Below are 21,576 nucleotides of genomic sequence, written 5' to 3'. Positions count from 1 at the left end.
TCAGCTATTGTATTCTGTATTCAATGTTATGACTGTACTTTGGAAATGGATGGTGGTATATGTGATGCTCTTGATTTTCAAAAATCTTTGCCATTTTGGCTTTTGGTTTATCTGAATTTGATCATGGTTGTGGTCACATATGATGTCCCCTGAGTAGAATTATGGCTTAACAGCCCATGACACGTTTGAGAAAACAACATTTAACCATTTCTCTTTAAACATTTGCTTGCATGGATTCAGTGCTGAGAGCTTTATAGCTCCTCCATTTAGTATGTTATACTCCCACCTGGTGTATATTAAGCTGGTTAAACCCTTATGGGCAGCTGTATATAAGAAGGTTATGCAGTAGCACTTGGTAAAAATAAGGTTTCAACCTTGAGGAACATTTTGAAGCATTATCTTCAGGTAAGAGTTAGCTTTATACCATGGGAATATGGAATTTACTGTTAATTAGGCACCATGTTATTGTGCATTCTAAAGATATTGCAGCATGGTGTTTATCCATATTGTAGCAGACAGTGTTGTGTTTTTATTGTCATAGTCCTTCGTGAGGAAGTTATGGTGAAAAAACCTGGTACCTAGACAGTTTTCAATTCTGGAAATCTGAATACATCCACCTCAGTCAGCTGCTCAAGGTTTTGAACTTGGAATCTATCCATCTTAGTCAGCTGCTCTACTTTCTGGATCTGGAATGAGTGCACCTATAACTCTTCGTTTCTTCAGTGACCCATGAGGTTTACTATCAAAGATATTAAGGAAACCATCAAAGAAATATCAGAAACTATACTCTCTGGGTCCACATAGGAGCTTGGCTCCTCCTTTGTGCACATTATGTATTTCTTCTGCCTCATGTCTGTAACTACACTGTGTGATATCCTATGACTATTTGTCACTTCATGATATATGTAAATAACATGGCTGTTCTTACTAGCCCTTATTAGATGACAGTAATATATGGATTGATTACACTATTTATTATGTGTACCTATTTTTCCACTGCATTTGTGTGTTCTATTAACACGGTTTTCTGATTAAGATTTCTTGATTTTATGTGTTCTCCCTTTTGTATTGTGAACGTGCGCATGAACAGGCTGATGAGCATGGAGTGTGGTGATCTACTCCGGGGTGTGAACACTACAAAGAAGGGATTGGGGGAGAGGGTTTTTTCCCCTTCTATTTTTCAACCAGTATAATCAGGGCCCCCCCTACAGTGAGGCCCCCTTTGGATTCCTTGGTGGTTAAGTGGCTGGCCCATCACGTGAGCACGCAGTCCACAGTTGGGGATCATGCTGTAGTGGGCACAGCCATATCTTCAATAGACTGGCCCTCTCATGAGAGAGAGCCCACCAGGCTGCAAGCTGCTTGAGGTGGTTTAGCGATGAGTCTGGGTGGAGCTCTGCCTGGCTCTCCCCTCATGACATCTTCCCAGGTCAGGGTGGGGAAGGCCCCCCAGCATCCTTCACCGTGCTTCAATTGCAAATCTTGGTCTGGTGTATGTCTCCCCTCCCATCCCACAGAGAAAGAGATTCCATCCCCCCCTCCCGGGCCCCCAATCCGCTCTGGGGATAGGCGTTTGTATGGTGCTTTGGTGGTGTGTGGCTACTTGGGGGCAGTGGTGCCATGCAGAGGTGTATCTAGGGGGAAATAGCACCTAGGGCAAGCACTGAAATTGCACCCCCTGTCCAAACATCTGACACCCATCTTTCAGCTAACTTTACCATAATAGCTCAAAAATACAAGTCAAGCTTGTTAATCTCTTAATATTTCAAAAACTATTTAGCAGTGGACGTAGCCAGACCAAAACATGCTGGAAAACTACACATTTCAGTATGCTGGAGCTCATGAAATACCCAAATACTATGTGGAGGTGTACTTGGAAAACTAATGTCTAATTCTCTACTATGCATCGTAGCATCACTATTACATAAGTTTTAAAAATAAATTGAGAATTCGACTTTTTCCAGATACTCTGAAAATAATGAAAGGATATGCAGAGTAAACTGTGTCACTGCTTGGAATATATTCTAGTATTTCAGAAAGACAGTTAAAATGAGAAAAAGAGAGCAAGAAACTCCCAGTGGACCTTAATACTAAGGACTTCACACTGACTCAAAGACAAACTCACCATTAAATAGCCATATTGTTAAGACCTCACATTTCACTCACTTATCACAAGAAGCAAAGTAAGAGCGAATGAATACAATCCTAACTCATAAGTTTCAGCTCATTATTCACAAGCCCTGATTCTCTATACATAGTGCCAAACTGAATATGTGTACAGTGACATATTATATTAAATTTTAAAAGTACCTGTAGCCCCTTCAGGGGCTTCCTAAAGGCTGTGGGGTGGGTCTGCAAAGGATCCCCCTTACCTTGCTGGCCTCTAGAGCTTTGCAGGGAACATTTGAGCATGTGTGGTGGCTATATATATAAAATGGCCACTGAAAACAAAATGGCTGCCATGCATGCTCAAATGGCTTCTGTGAGGCCTGGCATGGCCTGGAACCTCACAGAGGCCATCTGCGCATGCACAGTGGCCATTTTGTTTTCAGTGGCCATTTTTAATTTTTAAAAATAGCGCCCCCCTTCACATGGCACCCGGGGCATGTGCTCTGCCTGACCCACCATAGATACATCACCATGGCTGGCAGAAGCGGCACTGGCAGGGCCGGGCAGGGCATTTAAAGGGCTTTGATGTGTGCTTCCCTTGTCCAAGGTGGCTGGAGTGCTCCAGAAATGCCCTTGGCACACCCGCTGGAGATTGTGTGCAAAGGCGGCCGAGCGGCTGACTTGGTGACACTTTGCTCACAGTCTGGCCGTGGAGTGGGCTGGGATTGGGCTGGGAGGCCAAGTGGCAGGGAGGGACTGCTGGCTTCCTCTGCTAACCACAGTTAGTTACATGTCTGCAGCATGATTTGCAGTTAGGATTTTTAACTCCAGTTAGGGCTAAATACAGTTAGTTTGTACGTGTGGACCAGGCCATGTTTTCACTTCTACACTGAGAGTCATTGTAGTCCAGTGAAGGAAGTGCTTAACCTGATCTGTGTCAAACGCTTAAAATTCATCAGATGGCCGTAACAAAGTCAATGATCTGCTGAAGCTGACAACTATGCTGACATGTGTGAGCACTGTAAGATATTCCCCTTAAGGGATGGGGCCGTTCTGTTAGAGGTTGTTGATTTTTACCCACAATAGGTAAAACAGCAGAGCACTAAGGAATGAGCACACACTCCAGTTACAGAGTAGGTAGCAGAGGATGGTTTGGATATTGCAGAAGTTTAGAGAAAAACACATGGAGATCCTTGTATCATTAAACACTAAATATTTATTGGTTAAATACACTTAGATAGGAAAGACCTATCTCTAATCTAAAGGACTACATAGTGGTTAGGTAAGGAGAGAGAGATTTTTCCATCTGCTCTCTAGGAGGAAAGGAAGGATTGTGACTCAGCACAGGAAGTGCAGCAGAGTCAGTTCAGGGTCATAGAGTAGGGACAGATAGGGAGACCCTGACTCACTGTCTCTACTCCCAATGCCCCTAGTGGTTATTAGGACAGTTGGTGCAAAAGGTCGATGCACTGGAAGTTCATCTCCAACATCCCTTCTCATCGCCTGTCGCACCTGGTCATGACTCCCATCTTCTCACGAAGCATCTGGAATCTGTCTTTGGATAATGGCTTAGTTAATCCATCTGCCAGCATCTCTTCTGTGGGTCAGTACCTCAGCTGGACCACCCCATTTTCTTGTAAGTCCTGAACACAGTGGTACTTTATGGGAATATGCTTAGTTCCAGATTTCATCTTCTCTATTTGGAAAATCTGGATACGACTTTGGTTGTCCTCAAACATCACTGTGGGCTTTGGTTCCTCGATGTCAAAGTCCAATAGTAGTTGGTGTATCCATACTGCTTCCCTGCACGCTTCACTTGCTGAAATGTACTCCGCTTCTGTGGATGATTGCCCAACGAGTGACTGCTTGCAGCTACTCCAAGTTATGTCTCCACCTCCATACAGGAACAGGTGTCCACTTGTGGACTTGCGGTCTGTTCTGTCCTCGCCCCAGTCTGCATCCACATATCCCACGAGTTTGGGATTGCTGTTTGCTGGAATCTCCAATACATAATGTGCAGTGCCTTTCAGGTACCTTCGCAGTCTTTTGACCGCTATCCAGTCCTTGTTTGTTGGGACACTCACTTTTCTGCTCAGGATTCCTACTGCTGAGGCAATGTCTGGCTTTGTCACTGTGGCTATGTACAAAAGTTTCCCCATTGCTTTTCTGTATTGATTGTTGGCTGGTAGAGGCTGGCTGTCCTCATCTTGCTTCCAGAAATCAGCATCCATTGGCGTGCTGACTTCATTGGCATCTGTCAGTCCCAGGCATTCTAGAAGATCTTTTATCTTCTGCTTTTGGTTGAGAAGGAACGTTCCATTCTCTTCTCTTTCTATTTGGATGCCAAGGTAATATGAGATGCTTCCGAGTTCCTTCACCTCTATTTCCTTGTTCAGGTGTTGAACAATTTCATGAATGCCTTTCCTTTCCTCGTGTGCAAGAATCAAATCATCAACGTAAGTCAGAATGTAAGTCCATCTATTGTCTCTGAGTCTAGAATATAGGCAGGGGTCAGCTTTTCCTTGCGTGAACCCCTCCTTAAGTAGTAATTGATTCAGTTTCTCATTCCATGCTCTGGCTGCCTGCTTTAAGCCATAGATGCTCTTTTGCAGTTTGCACACTAGCCCCTTCTTTCCAGGTTCCTCAAAGCCTGATGGTTGTTGCATGTAGATGTCTTCCTCGATTTCCCCATGTAGGAAGGCAGTCTTTATATCCAAGTGTTCAACTTGCATCCCTTTGGCTGCTGCCACGCTGAGCAATGTTCTAATTGATGTGTGTTTCACGACTGTTGCAAAAATCTCATCATAGTCCTGACCATATATTTGGGAGTATCCTTTGGCTACTAGTCTGGCTTTGTAGCGCTGTACATCCCCTTTTGCATCCTGCTTGACTTTGAAGACCCATTTGCATCCCACAGTCTTTCTTCCAGTGGGTAGTTCCACAAGTCTCCAAGTCTCATTTTCGTGCAAGGAATCAATTTCTTCCGTTGCTGCTTTTCTCCACTTCTCAGCTTCATCAGCTGGCAACCATTCTATATCTTGCCATGTAGTGGGTTCTTGTATCTCTCCTCCTTAAGCCATGAGTGAGAGTCTGTTAGGTGGAACCCCTTTGTTATGCCTCTGTGAGTGCCTCAGTTTGGGTTCTGGTTGTCCAGCCCCTTCTGAATCTGGCACTGATTTCTCGGTTAGTTCCCTCATTTGGGAGTCAGTTTCAAAGTTTAGGCTTCGGTGGCCCAATTTTCTGTGCCATGAGAAATCACAATTTTTGTGTTGGCAACTACTTGCCATGTTTGCTTGTGCAGTAGCACAGTCTACTTCAAAAAGTCCATCATCCCGCATGTGGGCAGTCATGATTAACTCATCACCTTTAGAGATGTAGCATGCTTCATTTTCAAAAATTGCTTTACACCCTTCTTGAGTCCATGCCCAATTGAAATCAAGTTGACTTGTATCTCTGGCATGAAAAGTGCATCAGTTATCTTAACCTCATAAGCTTCAGCAGCAGAGCCACAACGTATCTTTGCTGTCCCCTTGCCAGCCACACTTAGCTTCCTTGAATCTGCTAAGATCACAACAGATCTGTGACTTTTATCGAGTTCGATAAATAGATTGCGATCACAGATTATATTCTGGGATGCACCTGAGTCCAGGATGAAAGTGTGACCCTTTGTTGGCTCTTTTAAGGTAATGTAGCTTTTGGCATTGCTCTCCATTCCAGATAAGCCACCTTGTCCGTGCTTCTCCTCCTCCCCTCTTTGTTTGTCGCCATGACTCATCCCTGTGTTTACTTCATTGCCATGGTGACCAGGTCTGTGCCCTCTGAGTTTCCACTCTTTGAATTATATGCTGATGAGTCACTGAGGCTACTTCGCTTGCTAATGCTGGAATTACTTTGCCTGCTGAAATGTGCCAGAGTGCCATCGCTTTCAAGTTTCTCCTTCTGCAACTATATATTAAAATTTCTCAGACTGGACACGACTGAATCAACCTTCAGTTCACAGTGAGACAGTTCAAGAGCGACAATTAGGGGTTCAAAACTATTAGGCAGGGATTGTAGGATTGCCCCAATTAGAATAATTTCATTCAATTCGCATTGGTTACTCTTCAAAAGCCTGTTAATTTCTAAGATATTTGCTATGTGGGATTCAAAGTCTCCCCCTTCCTGCAGTTTGCTTTCACATAGCCTTTTATACAGGAGAAGAGCTGCGTTTGCAGAGACTTGGCCACATTGCTTTTTCAGTCTATCCCACACTTCTGAGGCTAAATCAGTATCCCCCACATATATCAATAAATCATCGCTTATACTCAAAATTAAAAGGCCATACGCGTGTTGGTTTTTCTTGTCCCACGAGGCTTGAGCAGCTTCAACTTGGGCAGGCCATCCCTCAGTGAGCACTTCAAAGATTCCTTTTGTCATGAAGATCACTTTCATCTTGAGAGCCCAGGTTTTGTAGTTATTGCCATCCAGTTTGGGAAAAGAAGGAGCCATTCCTGAGTAGGCTGTAGTCACAGGATCCATGCTGCAGTTCCTAACTAACTCAGCTGTACTTTCAAAATGAAAAATGAAATAAACTCTGCTTGTGCCTAGAAGCCTGTTGCTCCTGCTGGGCCCATAACCCTGTTAGAGGTTGTTGATTTTTACCCACAATAGGTAAAACAGAAGAGCACTAAGGAATGAGCACACACTCCAGTTACAGAGTAGGTAGCAGAGGATGGTTTGAATATTGCAGCTGTTTAGAGAAAACACATGGAGATCCTTGTATCACTAAACACTAAATATTTATTGGTTAAATACACTTAGATAGGAAAGACCTATCTCTAATCTAAAGGACTAAATAGTATAGTATGTAAGGAGAGAGAGTAAGGAGAGAGAGATGTTTCCATCTGCTCTCTAGGAGGAAAGGAAGGATTGTGACTCAGCACAGGAAGTGCAGCAGTCAGTTCAGGGGTCATAGAGTAGGGACAGACAGGGAGACCCTGACTCACTGTCTCTATTCCCAATGCCCCTAGTGGTCATTAGGACAGTTGGTGCAAAAGGTCGATGCACTGGAAATTCATCTCCAACAATAACACCAGAGGCTATTTAGTTTAGAAAAAAGGTGAATGCGGGGAGACATGAAAGAGGTCTATAAAGTCATGCATGGTGTGGAGAAAGTGGACAGAAATTCTTCTTGCTCTCACATAAGACTAGAACCAGCAGTCATCCCATGAAATTGATTGCCAGGAAATTTAGGACCAGCAAAAGATGTACTTTTCCAAACAACACATAATCAACTTGTGGAATTCTCTGCCACTAGATGTGGTGACAGCCAACAATCTGGATGGCTTTAAGAGGGGTTTGGATAACTTCATGGAGGAGAGGTCTATAGGTCACCTCCAGCCTCAAAGACAGGATGGCTCTGAGAACCAGTTGCAGGGGAATAATAGCAGGAGAGAGCGCATGCCCTCAAATCCATCCTGTAGACAACTGGTGGGCCACTGTGTGAAACAGGATGCTGGACTAGATGGGCCTTGGGCCGGATCCTGCATGGCTGTTCTTATGTTATTAAGGTGTAAAATGCATTTTCCAGTAAATTGTTGCAACAGAGAACAATTTTACTCACACCTCTCAGTGAGCTTGAGGTTCTGGAAGGACAGCTTGATAGGCCAAGTAAAACATACAGAGCAGGCTCAACAATAAAGCCTGTTGCCAGCCTCAGAGAGCAGTGGAGGGGCACAAAGGTTCTGGTAAGAACTCATCTGCCTACTTTCCTTTCACTATAATCCTAATTGATAATTACCATCTTCACAAGTTAGCCCACTTGCACCTCAGGCAACCACCATCTTGAACTGGGGAGGATGACATCAGCACAAACTACACTGGTGAGTGTCCCTACAAGTGTGCTAAATCTTGTCCCAATTGGTTAGGCAGTTCACTAGTTATCCCACTTGCACCTCAAATCTTCATGCAGCCCTACAACTATATCAAAATTGGTCCAAACTGGTCAATGCAAACAGAGAAAAATTAAGGACCTGACCCAACCTAGTTGGTCTCCAGCTATTGGTCTCCATCAGTGATGTCCATCCATGCCACTGGACCATGCCTAATTTGGCCAACTGAGAGCAGTATATACTTTAGCAGTATCTGCCTGCTACCAGAGAAAGGAATCTCTCAAAAGGCAATGGAGTTTGCATTTCCATTTCCAACTGTTCTATATTTCCCAACTAAGCTATGGGACAAAGGAAAAAAAGATACAGAACTGCTTCGAGTCACATTAACAACCACTACCAATATTTAAATACCACTTTTCAACAAAAGGAATAGGGGAAATCATCTAGATGTCCTCTGGGTACTTGAGTTTTGGGAGGTTTTTGAGGGAAATATTTTATTTTTTAACAAGAAAGGTTGGGGGAATGGGGCCCAGGTACTTCCCCAATGGGCTGGTGGTGGTTTACAACCCCTGGTTACTCATGAGCAAGGCCTTTGTTACTCCTAATCAAGGTATGATAATGAGTGTGGCGACGAAATGGCCACACAGACTACGCCCACTGAGAGTGGCAGTCCATGGGTGCAAGAAGCTGAAAAGCAGTGGGCAGGGGTATGTTTGGAAGCGGTGGGCAGGGGTGTCCCAGAGACTGCTTTCATGGTCCCAGGGACAGTGGCAGGGGTAAAGACAGCCCCCTGTCTGGCCATCGGCACCTGTGGACAGCTGCGATATCCCAAAGGGCTCCTACAGTTGACCCAGCTGACCTGGGACTGGGGGAGCAAGGGAAAGTGGGCTCTCTCACGAATTCCCCGTACCTGCTCATCTGCATCTGGCGCACAGAAGGGCTGGACCCAGGAACTTTGAGATCAGAGTGAATGTGCTGTCTGGTTGGCCCACGCTATGCTCGTGAGCATGGCCAGACTGTGGAGCATGGGGTGTGGCGATGTCCTCAGGGGTGTGAACACTGCAGAGGAGGGATTGGGGGAGAGATTTTTTCCCCCTTCTATTTTTCAACAAGTACAATCAGGGGGCCCACTAGAGTGGGCCCTTTTGGATTGCTTGGTGGTTAAGTAGCTGGCTCATCTCGTGAGAACAAAGTCCACAGTTGGGGATCATGACGTACCAGGCACAGGCATCACCCCAATAGACTGGCCCTCTCATGAGAGTGAGAGCCTACTGGGGTGCAAGCTGCTTCAGGCAGTTTAGCAATTGGTCTGTGTGGAGCTCTGCTGGGCTCTCCCCTCGTGACAACTTCCCAGGTCATGCTAGGGTAGGCCCCCCAGTATCCTTTGCCATGCTCCAACTGCATATATCATTCTGATGTATGTGGGTTCTCCAGACCCATCCAGCAGACCTGGAGACACTTTGCCCACAGTCTGGCCATGGAGCGGGGCATGAGTAGGTGTCATGCCTGAGACTTGGGGCACGAGCAGGTGTCATGCCTGAGACTTCAGACTCAGAGGAGTCAGGGCAGGAATGGGAAGAGTCGCCTGCTGGTGAGGGCTCAGAGGCACAACAACAGGACTTGGCAGGGAGCCCAGACTCTATAGCTGAAGTTTCACAACAGCTGCCAGACATGAATTCTGATAGGGAGGAGCCTGAGATTTCACCTATCTTGAGAAGACAGCTCAAGAGGCAGGCTCAGTGGAAGTCACGCAGGCACAGGAGATCACTAGAGAGGAAGCCGAAGTGTTGACTAAGGGGAGCCTGATTGGCTGCTGGTTCTCTTGACCCCTATATATTTGGTACTCTCTCAATCGTTCCAGGCTATTTGCAACGTCTCGCTGGCTGCAGATAGTGTGCTAATTGAATTCCTAAACTTTGTCCGAGTTCCAGTTTGCCTTGTTTATGTTTCCTTCTTGTTCTGTTAATTCCTTGCTTCTGTCGTCCTTCACTAATTTTATTCCTTGATCTGTGTTCTCTTTTCCACTTATTACTCAGTTATTGTGAGAGGGAGTTACTTAGTTCAGTTTAGGGGGACTTAATTTATTTACTGTTTTCTTGTGAGCCTTTTATTTTTCACGCGTGCAGTTCTACTGCCGCTTTTCTGTTATCTCACCGGGGAGAGCAGAAGGGTGTTGCAAATCCTGTTGGGTTAGCCGAGCTAACAGATTTACGACAGCAGGGTGGCCAGATGCTCTCCACATCTACCATCAGAGAAGCTCTTCGGGAGAGATCTGACCCCTGCACAGGTACATAGAAAGCCACTGGTGGTGGCAGCCCAGAGGCACCTTAGCATAGGCACCCTGCATCTGATGTCAGCCAAGAGAGCACTGTCTTATGCGGAAATTGGGCCATATGCCCCATTCGCAAGGCACACCGGGAGTGCCTTTCCCTGCCTCGAAGGGCAGAGAGATGCATTCCAGTCAGGCTTGGAGCTCAGTGCTTGCTGAAGCGTCCGACCAACGAGGACGTGTCAGCACCACAGGGACTGGCGGGTGGGTTCTTCACACCCATCTGCACAATGGTGGATTCACCCCTGCCTCTGGCAGCTTTGCAAGAAGTCTCTTCCATACCCTGTGAAAAGCTTGCAGGAAACACAAAAAGAGAAGAGGAGGCTGCTGGCAGCTTTCCCTTCTAACTTCTTGGGGGGCCATAAGCAGTCTGAAGAGAGAAAGCAGTCTGCAGCTCTACTCAACAGGCATCTGAGAACACCTGGGGCATCCCCAGACCATGAAATGGCGATTTTACTTTGCTTCCCCATGAAAGGGCAGGTGTGCATTCACATATCGCCCAGATTTATGTCATGGAGCACTCCATACAGGATTGGGGTTTCTCACTGCACTTTGGCGCTTAGTCCGATTGATGTCCCTTGGATGTTCTCCACATCTGCCATCAGTGGCTTGACATAGACAATGAAATAGCAACAGCCTGGAAGGGGAAAGGCTGAAGAGCAAAGGGAGAGGAGGAGATGCGGTGGGGATCTATCTGAGGAAAGTGTATTACCTTTGGGAGTAGAGGTTGATGTGAGGCAAGGCGAAGCTCTGGGAGCAAGGGTGAAGTAACCATCCCAGAAGGAAGAGATTCAGAAAGAAAAGTATCTTTGACTACGTTCAAGCTAAAGGCATAGTACAGTGGATTTTCTCTTGCCGTTTCTTGCCACTCTGTGCCCAGCTGTCTCCCCGGCCCAAACAAACTGGAGTTGCCACCATGGGGGGAGGCAAGGCCAGATGCTCCCAGCACAGATTTCCAAGCTTGCAAGGGCCGATTCTGAAAGGGAGTTGGCCCCCACTAGGGTTGTCGGAGACAGCACTTAGTACCTCACCTCAACCACTACAATACCACAGGCTTCCCCTAATGGGATAGTATGAAGGGATGAGTCAAACAGGCAGAACAGAATCATCGGTGGCATCTGGCCATGTCCCTGGGCCAAGCCGAGTGCTGCCAACACTGCATCACGTAATAGAGAGGAGAGTTGTTCTTGTGCTAGCAAGCATGAGTTGTCCCCCTAGCTATGCAGGGTGTGCCCTGGTTGCATTTGAATGGGAGAACACATGTGAGCACTCAAAGATATTTCCCTCAGGGGATGGAGCCACTCCGGGAAGAGCAGAAGGTTCCAGGTTTTAAACATTTTTGTCAATGTAATTTTGTTGGAGATCCAGTTCCCGATGACATCAACCTTTTGCACCAGTAACCCTAATGACCACTTGGGGCATTGGGAGTAGCGATAGATAGTTAGGGTCTCCTCTCTCCTCTTTATCTTTAGCTGGTCTACCAATTGATGTTCTCGGAGGATTGGTCTACCCATCAAACCCAATTGGTTGACCAGCTCCCCACAGAAAAACTGAGAGTTCGTCTACCCATTGGGTTGAATGGGTAGACCAGTCCGCTGAGAAAACCAACTGGTAGAATTGTTCTCCCCACATGGAAAGTTATTGGGGTTAGTAGGTCAATGACGTGAAATGACTCTGACAAACATTTAAAAAACACTTGAAAAGCGACTCTGTGTTGGGTGGTGGGGCATGAGGGGTGCTACCCACTACATAACCCCCAGGCCAATCAGGCAATTTTTATTTTATTTTTTTAAAAAATGCATGTGATGTGGGGAGAGCAAGTCTACCAACCGGTTTTCTGGGAGAACTGCTCTACCCATAAATCCCAGTTGGAAGACCAGCTTTACCCAGAAAAACACTCCTCCAATTACACTGGTTTTCTCGGGAGAGCTTGTCTACTAATTGTGTTTAATGGGTATACCAGCTGTCCTTGAAAAACTCAAATTAACAGTGGCTTCGATGATTCAATTTGAGATTTGTGAGCTCTGGTTCTGGGCCATGTAACCAACTGGCATAAAACATGTTCTCACCACATCACACATGTAGTGTTAGCTTACATCCTAGAGGAGGGATGGCTCTTTAATAAGGCAAAGGGAGGTGGTGACTTCATAGAGCAGATTACTGGGGCACCAGAAGGGTGGCTGGATGTTCTCCACAGTGGCCATCAGTGGCTTGCCATAGACAATGAAATAGCAACAGCCTGGAAGGGGAAAGGTGGAAGAGCAAAAGGAGAGGAGGAGATGCAGTGAGGATCTATCTGAGGATACCGTATTACCTTTGGGAGGAGAGGCTGATGTGAGGCAAGACTGGGCTCTGGCAGCTGAGGGTGAAGTAACTACCCTGGAAGCAAGAGATTCAGAAAGAAGAGTATCTTTGTGACTACGTTCAAGCTAAAGGCCTAGTGCATTGTCTCCTGGCATACCTTGCCACTCTGTGCCCAGCCGTATCCCCACCCTATACCACATGATGTTGCCACCGTTGGGGGAAGTAAAGGTTAGATGCTCCCTGCACAGATTTCAAGCTTGCAAGGGCGGGATCTGAAAGGGAGTTGGCTCCCACTAGGGTTGTGGGATGCAGGATTTAGCACCTCGCCTCAATAACTACAATACCACAGGCCTCCCCTAATGAGATAATATGAAGGAGTGAGTCAAACAGGCAGAGCAGAGTCATCGCCATGTCCCCGGGCCAAGAAAAGTTCTGCCAACACTGCATCACGTAATAGAGAGGAGAACTGGTCTTCTGGTAGCAAGCATGACTTGTACCCCTAGCTAAGCAGGGTCTGCCCTGGTTGCATTTGAATGGGAGAACACATGTGAGCACTGGAAGATATTCCCCTCAGGCGATGGAGCTGCTCTGGGAAGAGCAGAAGGTTCCCAGTCAGAGGCGTAACTAGGGAAAATAGTGCCTAGGGCAAGCACTGAAATTGCACCCCTGTCCAAACAGGAATAATGGGACTTGTAGTCAACCATATCTGGAAATCTCTGTTAAAAGGAACACTGTACCATCTAGACATGGTTGCTGATCAAAACCTGAAAACAGGAGCCATCTCTATAAAAGACTTAGAACAACAGTCAGGAGTTATGCGAGGATTCCAAGTGTCATTTTCTCTGTCTCATCTCATTCTTTTTTAAAAAAACATGACTTTGTCCTAGAGGATCACCTGCCCAAATAGCCACTAGCAAAATAGGGGGGAAAGAAGGTGGTGGTGGTGGTGTGTGTGGGGGGCCTATAAACCAGAGAATGATTCCTACCAGCCTTTGTCATGATGACTGTTGCCTCATGAAGGGGTATATGTGCATTCACCACACTAGTGATTACTTTGACACCAGGAGGGAGGAGGATACATTAGTTTGCATCACTAGACAGAGAAATTTGCAACAGGAGCAGACAGCCAAATTCTACCAGGGCCAAAAACAGCCCCTGCCAGACTAAGAAATCATAATAATTTGTAATTTGCCCCTTCCTGTCACAACACAAGAAGTGTGCTATTCTTTTATTATTGACTCTGACTCTCAGATATCCCAGTCATGGATGGAAAATTCAGGGTCAATTTACAAGAGACACATTTTCTACATGGAAGTTTCTTCTGTGCAAGTGTTGTGCAGAAACCCATGTGTAGTGACCACCAGGGGCATAGCAAGGTTGGAATGGGCCAAGATGATAATTTTAAATGGGCCCCCAGCCCCTCAAAGTCCAGGGCCGCCACACACCCCAGGCCCCTAAGGATTTACATCTGATATTTCAAAATAAGTATGCTGCCTGGAAATACATTTCACTGAATACACACACACACACACACACTTCACAGTATATAGTGATATACATTGAGTACTATGTATTTGTGCTACTTTTAATGCCTAGACCACAGTGTAGCAACGCTAATTATTAAAATGGCCCCCTCGCTGCAGATTAGCAAAGGAGACTTTCAACCATGCAGGGTGAGCCTATGTTTGTTTTTTCAGAATTCTGAACAAATTCAGTCAAGTTTGATTCCGGGAGGTTTTTCACAGGAGGCTTTTAAAGCCCTTTAACACACATCTCCTCTGGAATGGAGGTGCTGCATTCACATGTTGGCCAGATGCACCCTGAGGTCCCTGCAAATTATTGGAGAGCCCTTCACACAAAATAAAAATAAAATAAAATAAAATAAAAGCACAACACATGCTTCACAGTTCTCACTCAGACCTTCTGGGTCGCAAAACAACTTGAACATAAGTGCATGAATGAATGAAAATAAATAATAAAAACATATTTGTTCCAGAAGTTTTTGTAATTTTCTGCCATGAAACAAGCCACTTATAGGCCTTTTTAGATAGTTTTTGTTTTTAAAACCAGCACACTTTCCCTTCTGTTAGGGCAAAACAGGAGGCGTTAGCTCTAACATGAAGAACTAGCAAAGGAGGGAGGCTTAGACTTGCAATCTCCTTGTTTAACAGAGTAGCTATTAACTCACACACTCATGTCGACCTCCCAACCCCTGGTGAGCTTATGCATTTGGAAAGTGCATTTCAAAGCTGGGCAACACTGAGATTTCTGTATCTCCACAACATGAAATGCAACAAGGGAAGCAAGAAATGGCTTGGCAACTCTCAGGGTCACTCAAGCACCACGCTACCGTACCCAGCTATATATCATTCCAACATTAATCGGAGGAAGGGATAAAATGGAGGGCCTAGCAGTTAGAGCAGAGAGAGTCTACCACCACATTTCCGAATCTAAACCTTAGCTGTTGGTGGAGGAAAATGGGATGCAGGTCTTATGGAATTGTTGAACCCAGGCCTACAAATAAGTGTATAGGAATTTAATTCAAATTTTGGTTGAGACTACTAAGCAGCACTAAGAGCCACTAGGCCTGTAACAAAGAAAATTGTTCAAGTCAGGAAAAGTGTTCAAATTAGGAATGTGGGGCCCCTCTCAAGAATGTGAGATAGAAGGCCCATCAACCAAGAAATAACAAATGCCAAAACCTGTCAGGAGATAGATAACATAAATATGTAACTAGTCCATTAGCCAAATCCCTCACTCAGCAAAAAGAAACATCCCAGGCACCAGATACCGATGAGGAGTGAGCGTCTAGAAAGGCCAAGTAGTAGCTCATTTTCCAAGGCTCTAAGTGGCACCTTGGGAATGTGTATGTTTAATAACCAATGACATGTATTAATTCCATTACTGATATGCTTGCTTGCTTCTATTCTATATAAACTGGCCAACTGTGCTCCTTCAGTGCGCAGTACCAGTCAGACCTCATTTGACTTGTACTCTGCCTTTTGTGATCACAAAATAAAAACTTATTTGAGCACTGCACCCTTGTTGCATTCAACTTCATTCAGTCAAGCAACAAGTCAATTGCGGGGACCTGGTCTAATCTTCTTTGGTTCGGCAAGATGCCTCATTGTCTGTCAAAATTGATGGAAGGATGAATGGAAGGAGTTGAATCAAACAAGAGGGCAAGGTTCCAGAGGATCTTTTCCCCCAATACAGGCTGAGCAAATAAACATAAATAAAATTGGGGGACCCTAACGGTGCATGGAAGAGGTGTGGGGACCCTAGAGCAAGAGAGTCTGCTTGCCCCACCCCATCCCCACTTGATGAATGAATCTCTCACAGGCTGGGGGTGCAAGGAATGCACCTCTCCTCTCCAGTCAGTGTTTCACTGAAATGCTGTCTGTGCTGGGGGTGGGGGAGCCCAGTGCACCCATGTTCGAATGAAACTCTGGCAGGGGAGGGATGGAAGAGGGCCCAAATCTCCCAGGTACTGGCTCCGCCCCTGAATCTGACATCAGATGAAGGGGGGGGTGCTGAAAGCAGAGCCCTTCAGCCCTGGCAGAGATTCCCTTCTCCAGTCAGCGGGTTCCTGGAATCCGTGAAAGGGAGCTCCTCTCCTCACCTCCTTGAGAGGGCAGGGAAAGGATCTCCCTGTCAGCAGTTCCAGGAGCGCATGCTGGTAAAGCCCAGGGAGTGGCGGCAAAGCCCCCTACGTGTATGGATTAATTTCTTCCTGAATCATGATCAAAATAAGGGGGCACTACAAATAAAAACCTGCTCTCAGTGTATTTGGTTTACAATTTTATAGAGAGCAGAATCATTTTGCTCCAACCATCCAAACAGGGGCCGGGCCACTGGATAAACAAACAGTACTGAAATAAAATTGCTAGACATTTGGGACATGGATATGTGCTAATTATGCTGAAGGGAAGCATTTAAATTCATATGCAATGGAACATAAACAACTTGGTTCAGGGCTGCAGACAGCTTACAAAGCTACTGCATTGCTATGAAAAGGTGAGCGTGTGATGTACAAAGTGATCCCTCTTTGGTGGTCTGGGTGAGTGTTTTCCTGCATCTACGGTGGTGAAATAGGACCACCTGGCAGCTGGACCTGGCATAACTGCATGGAGTTCCAGAAAGACATGTCCTGATTTCAGCACAGAATTCCCATCTCACATGATGGGACTTCTCAGAAATCATGTGGGCTCCATTTCCATCACTGCTCACACCAATGGAACTGGTTCTTCCAGGGACTGCCTGGGGCTCCTGCCCTTAGCCTATAAATTCTTCCAAGCCAAACCCTGGATGCCTCAGTTGCCTTGGTGGGTACAGCTCTGCTCTGAATCCCTCCAGCCTCCTGATCTGTCCAGCGCGATGAAGACTCTCCTGATCACAGGCCTCCTCCTGGCCCTGCTCTCTGCAGGTGAGTGGCAGTCAGTCATCCTGGGCTCGTATTTCTCTTCCCCCTTATGCGGGAAGGGAAGAAGCAGTGGGGTAGGAGGGAGAGGGCTGGAAGTGAACGGGGGCAAAAAGAGGCAGGCTGCTTCCAGATGGCAGATCCCTCAAGTGATGGACACACACACAGAATCTGTGTGTGGACGAGACTGAGCTGTTCACACTTTTATGAGTTGCGGATGGGTAGCTCAGTATTGTCTGCACTGTGATTTTTCAAAGAATGTAGGCATGAGTCTCTCTGAGCCCTATCTTGGGGAAGCCAAGGAAGGAACTTGGAACCTTCTGTTCTTCCCAGAGTGGCCCCATTCCCATAGAGGAATATCTGACAGTGCTCACACATGTAGTCTCCCATTCAAATGCAAACCAGAGCAGACCCTGCTTAGCAAAGGAGACAATTCATCCTGGCTACCAAAAGACCAGCTCTTATTTATTCACTGATTTATAACATACACATTTCAGATGCAGGCAGTTTATTTTAAACCCCCAAGGATCACTGATTGCAGGGCTTAATTCCCTCCACTCCAATTTAATGACTAGGGAGAGACCTTATACGTGTAGCCCTGAGCTGTTGCGATCCTTTCTCCTATCTGCAGTGGCATCTTTAAGATGTGAAGTGTGTAAGAAGCCAGCGAAGCCAGGGAAGCTTTTTTGCAAAACACACATCAAGGAGTGTGAACCTGATGAAGATACTTGCAAAACTCAATTACTGCCTGGCGGTAAGAGGATTTTCACTTCCCTTCATGTAATGCACATGCTCTTTTCCTGGACACTGTATTATCAAGGGATGACATCCTGGCTAAAATGGGGCTTCACCACAGAACTTTGATCTCCTCCAGTCAAGAAATATAATCCCTGTCAATGGAAACCTTTCAAAACTCCACCAAAATCAGCAAGTGTTGAGGAATTATGGGTTGAAAAATCAAGTCATAAACCTGTATATATTTGCACTAGGATGACAGTCCTAGTCATCCTACACCCCTGAATAAAATTCAAATGGGACTCTTTCTTCATTGATTCTCTTCCCCATTCATAGAGTTGTCAGAGTCATAGCTCTGTCAGTGTGGACTAGCTAGACCCAGAAAGGTTCCACCGGCAGCAGTGCAAGGGGAGAGAGGTCGAAGCTGTACGTGCAAGGAACAACAAACAAATATTTATATACTGTGTTTTGACACAAGTTCCCAAAGCAGTTTACGAACCAATAATAAATTAATAAGATGGATCCCTATCTCCAAAGGGCTCACAGTCTAAAAAGAAACATAAGGTAGACACCAGCTGCAGTCACTGCAGGGCTGCTGTGTTGGGGCTGGATATGGCCAGTTGCTCTCCCTCTGCTTAATATAGGAGAATTACCACTTTAAAAGGTGACTCTTTTCTCAGTTAGCAGGAAGCAGGTAGTCTGTGTGTACAAGGGACAGAAGGAGACCATGTTCAAGAAGTGCAACCCCAATATTGTGAAACCCAGACTTTCAACAGAGAGCGTATGCTGAACTGGGGGAAAAGACCCGGATAATTAAAAATAAGTGCAACATCTAAATTCAAACCAAAATTTCAAAACATACTTTAAGATAATGTAATGCTAAGCATGGATTTTATTTTTAAAAGCAATAACTTCATCTAACACTCAGTACTTCCAATAATTATTTTTAATGACCCTGAAGTAACAAATATACATATTGGGAAAGGCCACAATTTTTCAGGTTGGGAGATAATTCTATTGATTACCCCCGTTATGCTTAGATGTTTTATTTCTTTTCTTTTTACAGGTCCAAAAGCGGTCTTTAACAAGGCATGTGTTGAATCTAAGGATTGTAAAAGAACACGGATTGTAGGACTGCCTTTTTTTGGAACTGACTGCTGTCATGAGGATCTGTGCAATCTAAAAAGTACGTATCTCCCATTTTCTAGAATCTCCGATGCCTTTATCTCTGAGCATAACAAAAAGTCCTGGCTAAAGTCCAGGGCCCACATAGCCCCTGGGCGCCCACAAATCCTCTTTTGTCAGCCCTGGGTGGTGTGGTCACCTGGTGAAGAATGATGATGCTTAATTTGCAGGGGAGGTGGGCTTTAGGTCAGGGCCAGATTAAGCTAGTGCGGGGCCTGTAGCATATGTTATAAAGGGGCCTTTAATTTAAAAAAATGCACATAAATATTAAAACATAAATTATTTACTTGCATAGTAAAGTAATTCAATTTTTTCATTTGCTATATTTTGGAGTATGGGAGACCAAGCCACAAACTCACACTTACTACAACAGTGAACGTTTATTTACTGTTTTTCGATCAAAATTATCAAAGTGGTTTACATAAAAAATAAAGAGTGGATAGCTGATTCTCTGTTTCCAAAGGGCTCACACTCTAAAATGGAAAATGTGGTAGGCACCAGCAACAGCCACTGGACAGATGCTGTGCTGGGCCTTCTCTTACAAGTCACATTTAGCAGAAAAGGGATATTTATTGGAAGCTGGGTGTGCGGGGCCCTCAAAAATGTGGGGCCCGTGGCAAATGCTACATTTGCTACTATGTTAATCCGTAATAGCTTTAGGTTCAGGCTCCAAAATTACCTAAGTGCACGCACGTGCGTGTGTGTGTGTGTGTGTGTGTGTGTGCGCCCGCGCACACACACACACACACACACACACAGAGTAAACAAGCAAGCAAACAATGCCAACTAAATCATATGGAACAGAATCATTAGGGGTAGATGTCCATTCCCCTGACCCATGCTTAGTTTTGCCAAGTGATCACTATGCACTTCATAGGGAATACGCTGCTGTCCTTCAAGCCCCACCTCAAGCATCCAGCCCTCTTCAACTCAAATTGGAAACATCCCAGTCACCCTAGGTGCGAAGACAGGGTACAGGGTATGGGGGGGAGTGGGGCTCAAATTTAGACACATTGATTTTTGGTGCCTTCTTTACTGGAAGGGCAGTATAAGTGTTATGATTAGGTTTTCACCTTCCTTCTCTCCCTTATTCCGACAACACATCACTGTGGAGATGTTGGCTTCAAACCTCCGCTACCACCTCACCTGAATGCTGCTTCAAACAGCAGGGCCCCACCCAGCACCCCCTGCAGTGGGGGATCAACTCCACCACTCACCTGGCTTCTGCAGAGCCAATCCCCCGGTGGTGGTCTGTTTATTTATTTATTTATTTACTTAGCACATTTCTATACTGCCCTAACCCAGTTGAGTGGTGGAGGCAATTCCTCACCATAGGGGCTGCTGGATGGTGCCCTGTTGCTCAAAGCAGCACTCAGGTGCACCGGTAGCAGAGAAAAGCACTTATTAATTTACACTTAAAGGTGCCTCTGGCCACCACCCCGGCAGCGCCCAAACCGACCGCTACTGCTTCAAACCAGCAATCCGTCTAGGGAGAACAAATAGTATGGCTTCAGCAAAGGAAGACAGGAGGCCTCTGAGCACCTCTGAGTACTCCCGTAGAAGTCTTTCAAGTATCCTTTGGGGTACTAGTATTCCAGGGTCAGAATCTTCAGACTAGAGAAAAGCAGGGCAAGAAAGTACTAGATGTGAAAGAATGTGATGGAACCATATGCTGACTGACTATTGGAGTCACTTTTGCAGACAAAACAAGTCAATTTGCATTCATTGGCACTAAAGGAAGGTTCCAGTCCGCTGATGGCAATCAAAGCTTGTAAATTCCTGGCTTCATTCCATCAGGTAAGTGGATTTACATATTGACTAGGAAAGAAGAATTTGTTGCAAATGCTGGCACATGTATTGTGTGTATAGCCATGTGCAGGCATGCATACATGAGAATATGGGTCAACGTACTGTGTCATGCATACTAGCTGCTAATCAGAATGGAACCAGGTACCGGAATGTTAACGTCACAACTTGGAAAATGTGCATCACAGCAGCAGATCCATATGGATGTAAGTGCAGGTCATCGCTGAACAGCAGTAGCCTGCAGAAGCGGGATGGCCTGTAGTTTTAAATGGGAAAGCACCAGGAGTGGGGAGGAGCTTAACCCTTCCACTACCTGCTGTTTCCTGACAACTCCCACCCCCGGTTCTGTCTTTTCAGCTGCTATTCTCCCAGAATATTGTTTACGTGTGCCTGGTCAAAAGATGTTCCCATTCACATCATAACCTCTCTAAAGCAAAAGCCCTGATAAAATCATCATGTAAATAACCCCCTTTTTCTTCTCTAGGTGGCGTTACCAATTTGCAGACTGCAAAGAATTGGTGTTGCCAGCGACACAAGATTCCCAACTACATGGTCTCTTTCTTTAGTTACATTCCTACTTCCAAAGTTACTTCCAATTCTCAGCACTCCTGGGTCTCATTCTTGGCACTTGGTGGAGGGGAAAGGAGTGATTGAGGGAAGGTAGAAAAGGAGGTAAGGTAGGGGGTTCTGGATAAAAAATATGGGGCATATGGGTTAAGTACTCACTGAATCATGATCAAAGTAAATGTGTGTCACAAATAAAAATCTGTGTTTAGCACCTGCATTTGAACCATTTGTGGAGTAAGAGAGTAATTTTA

The 21,576-nt window shown here is 45.5% G+C and overlaps 1 protein-coding gene and 1 long non-coding RNA gene across 3 annotated transcripts in view; one reads left to right on the top strand and one right to left on the bottom strand.

The window, feature by feature from the left end:
- The window catches only part of LOC128328119 (melanopsin-like), a 474,329-nt gene that overhangs the window by 378,903 nt on the left and 73,850 nt on the right, over positions 1-21,576 (bottom strand). The window lies entirely within an intron of this gene.
- On the top strand, positions 356-21,536 carry LOC128328120 (uncharacterized). 2 transcript variants are annotated; one of them, XR_008309033.1, is made up of 6 exons: positions 356-405; positions 16,969-17,038; positions 17,664-17,786; positions 18,834-18,953; positions 20,654-20,749; positions 21,243-21,536. It is a non-coding gene; the product is annotated as an uncharacterized LOC128328120 (long non-coding RNA). The 2 variants fall into 2 exon arrangements; XR_008309034.1 differs by having other exon boundaries at positions 375-405; positions 16,866-17,038.

Source organism: Hemicordylus capensis, chromosome 5 (assembly GCF_027244095.1).
Source record: "Hemicordylus capensis ecotype Gifberg chromosome 5, rHemCap1.1.pri, whole genome shotgun sequence".
Classification (NCBI taxonomy): Eukaryota; Metazoa; Chordata; class Lepidosauria; order Squamata; family Cordylidae; genus Hemicordylus; species Hemicordylus capensis.
The sequence above is the reverse complement of the archived record's forward strand: the minus strand, read 5'-3'. Positions and strand labels throughout refer to the sequence as shown.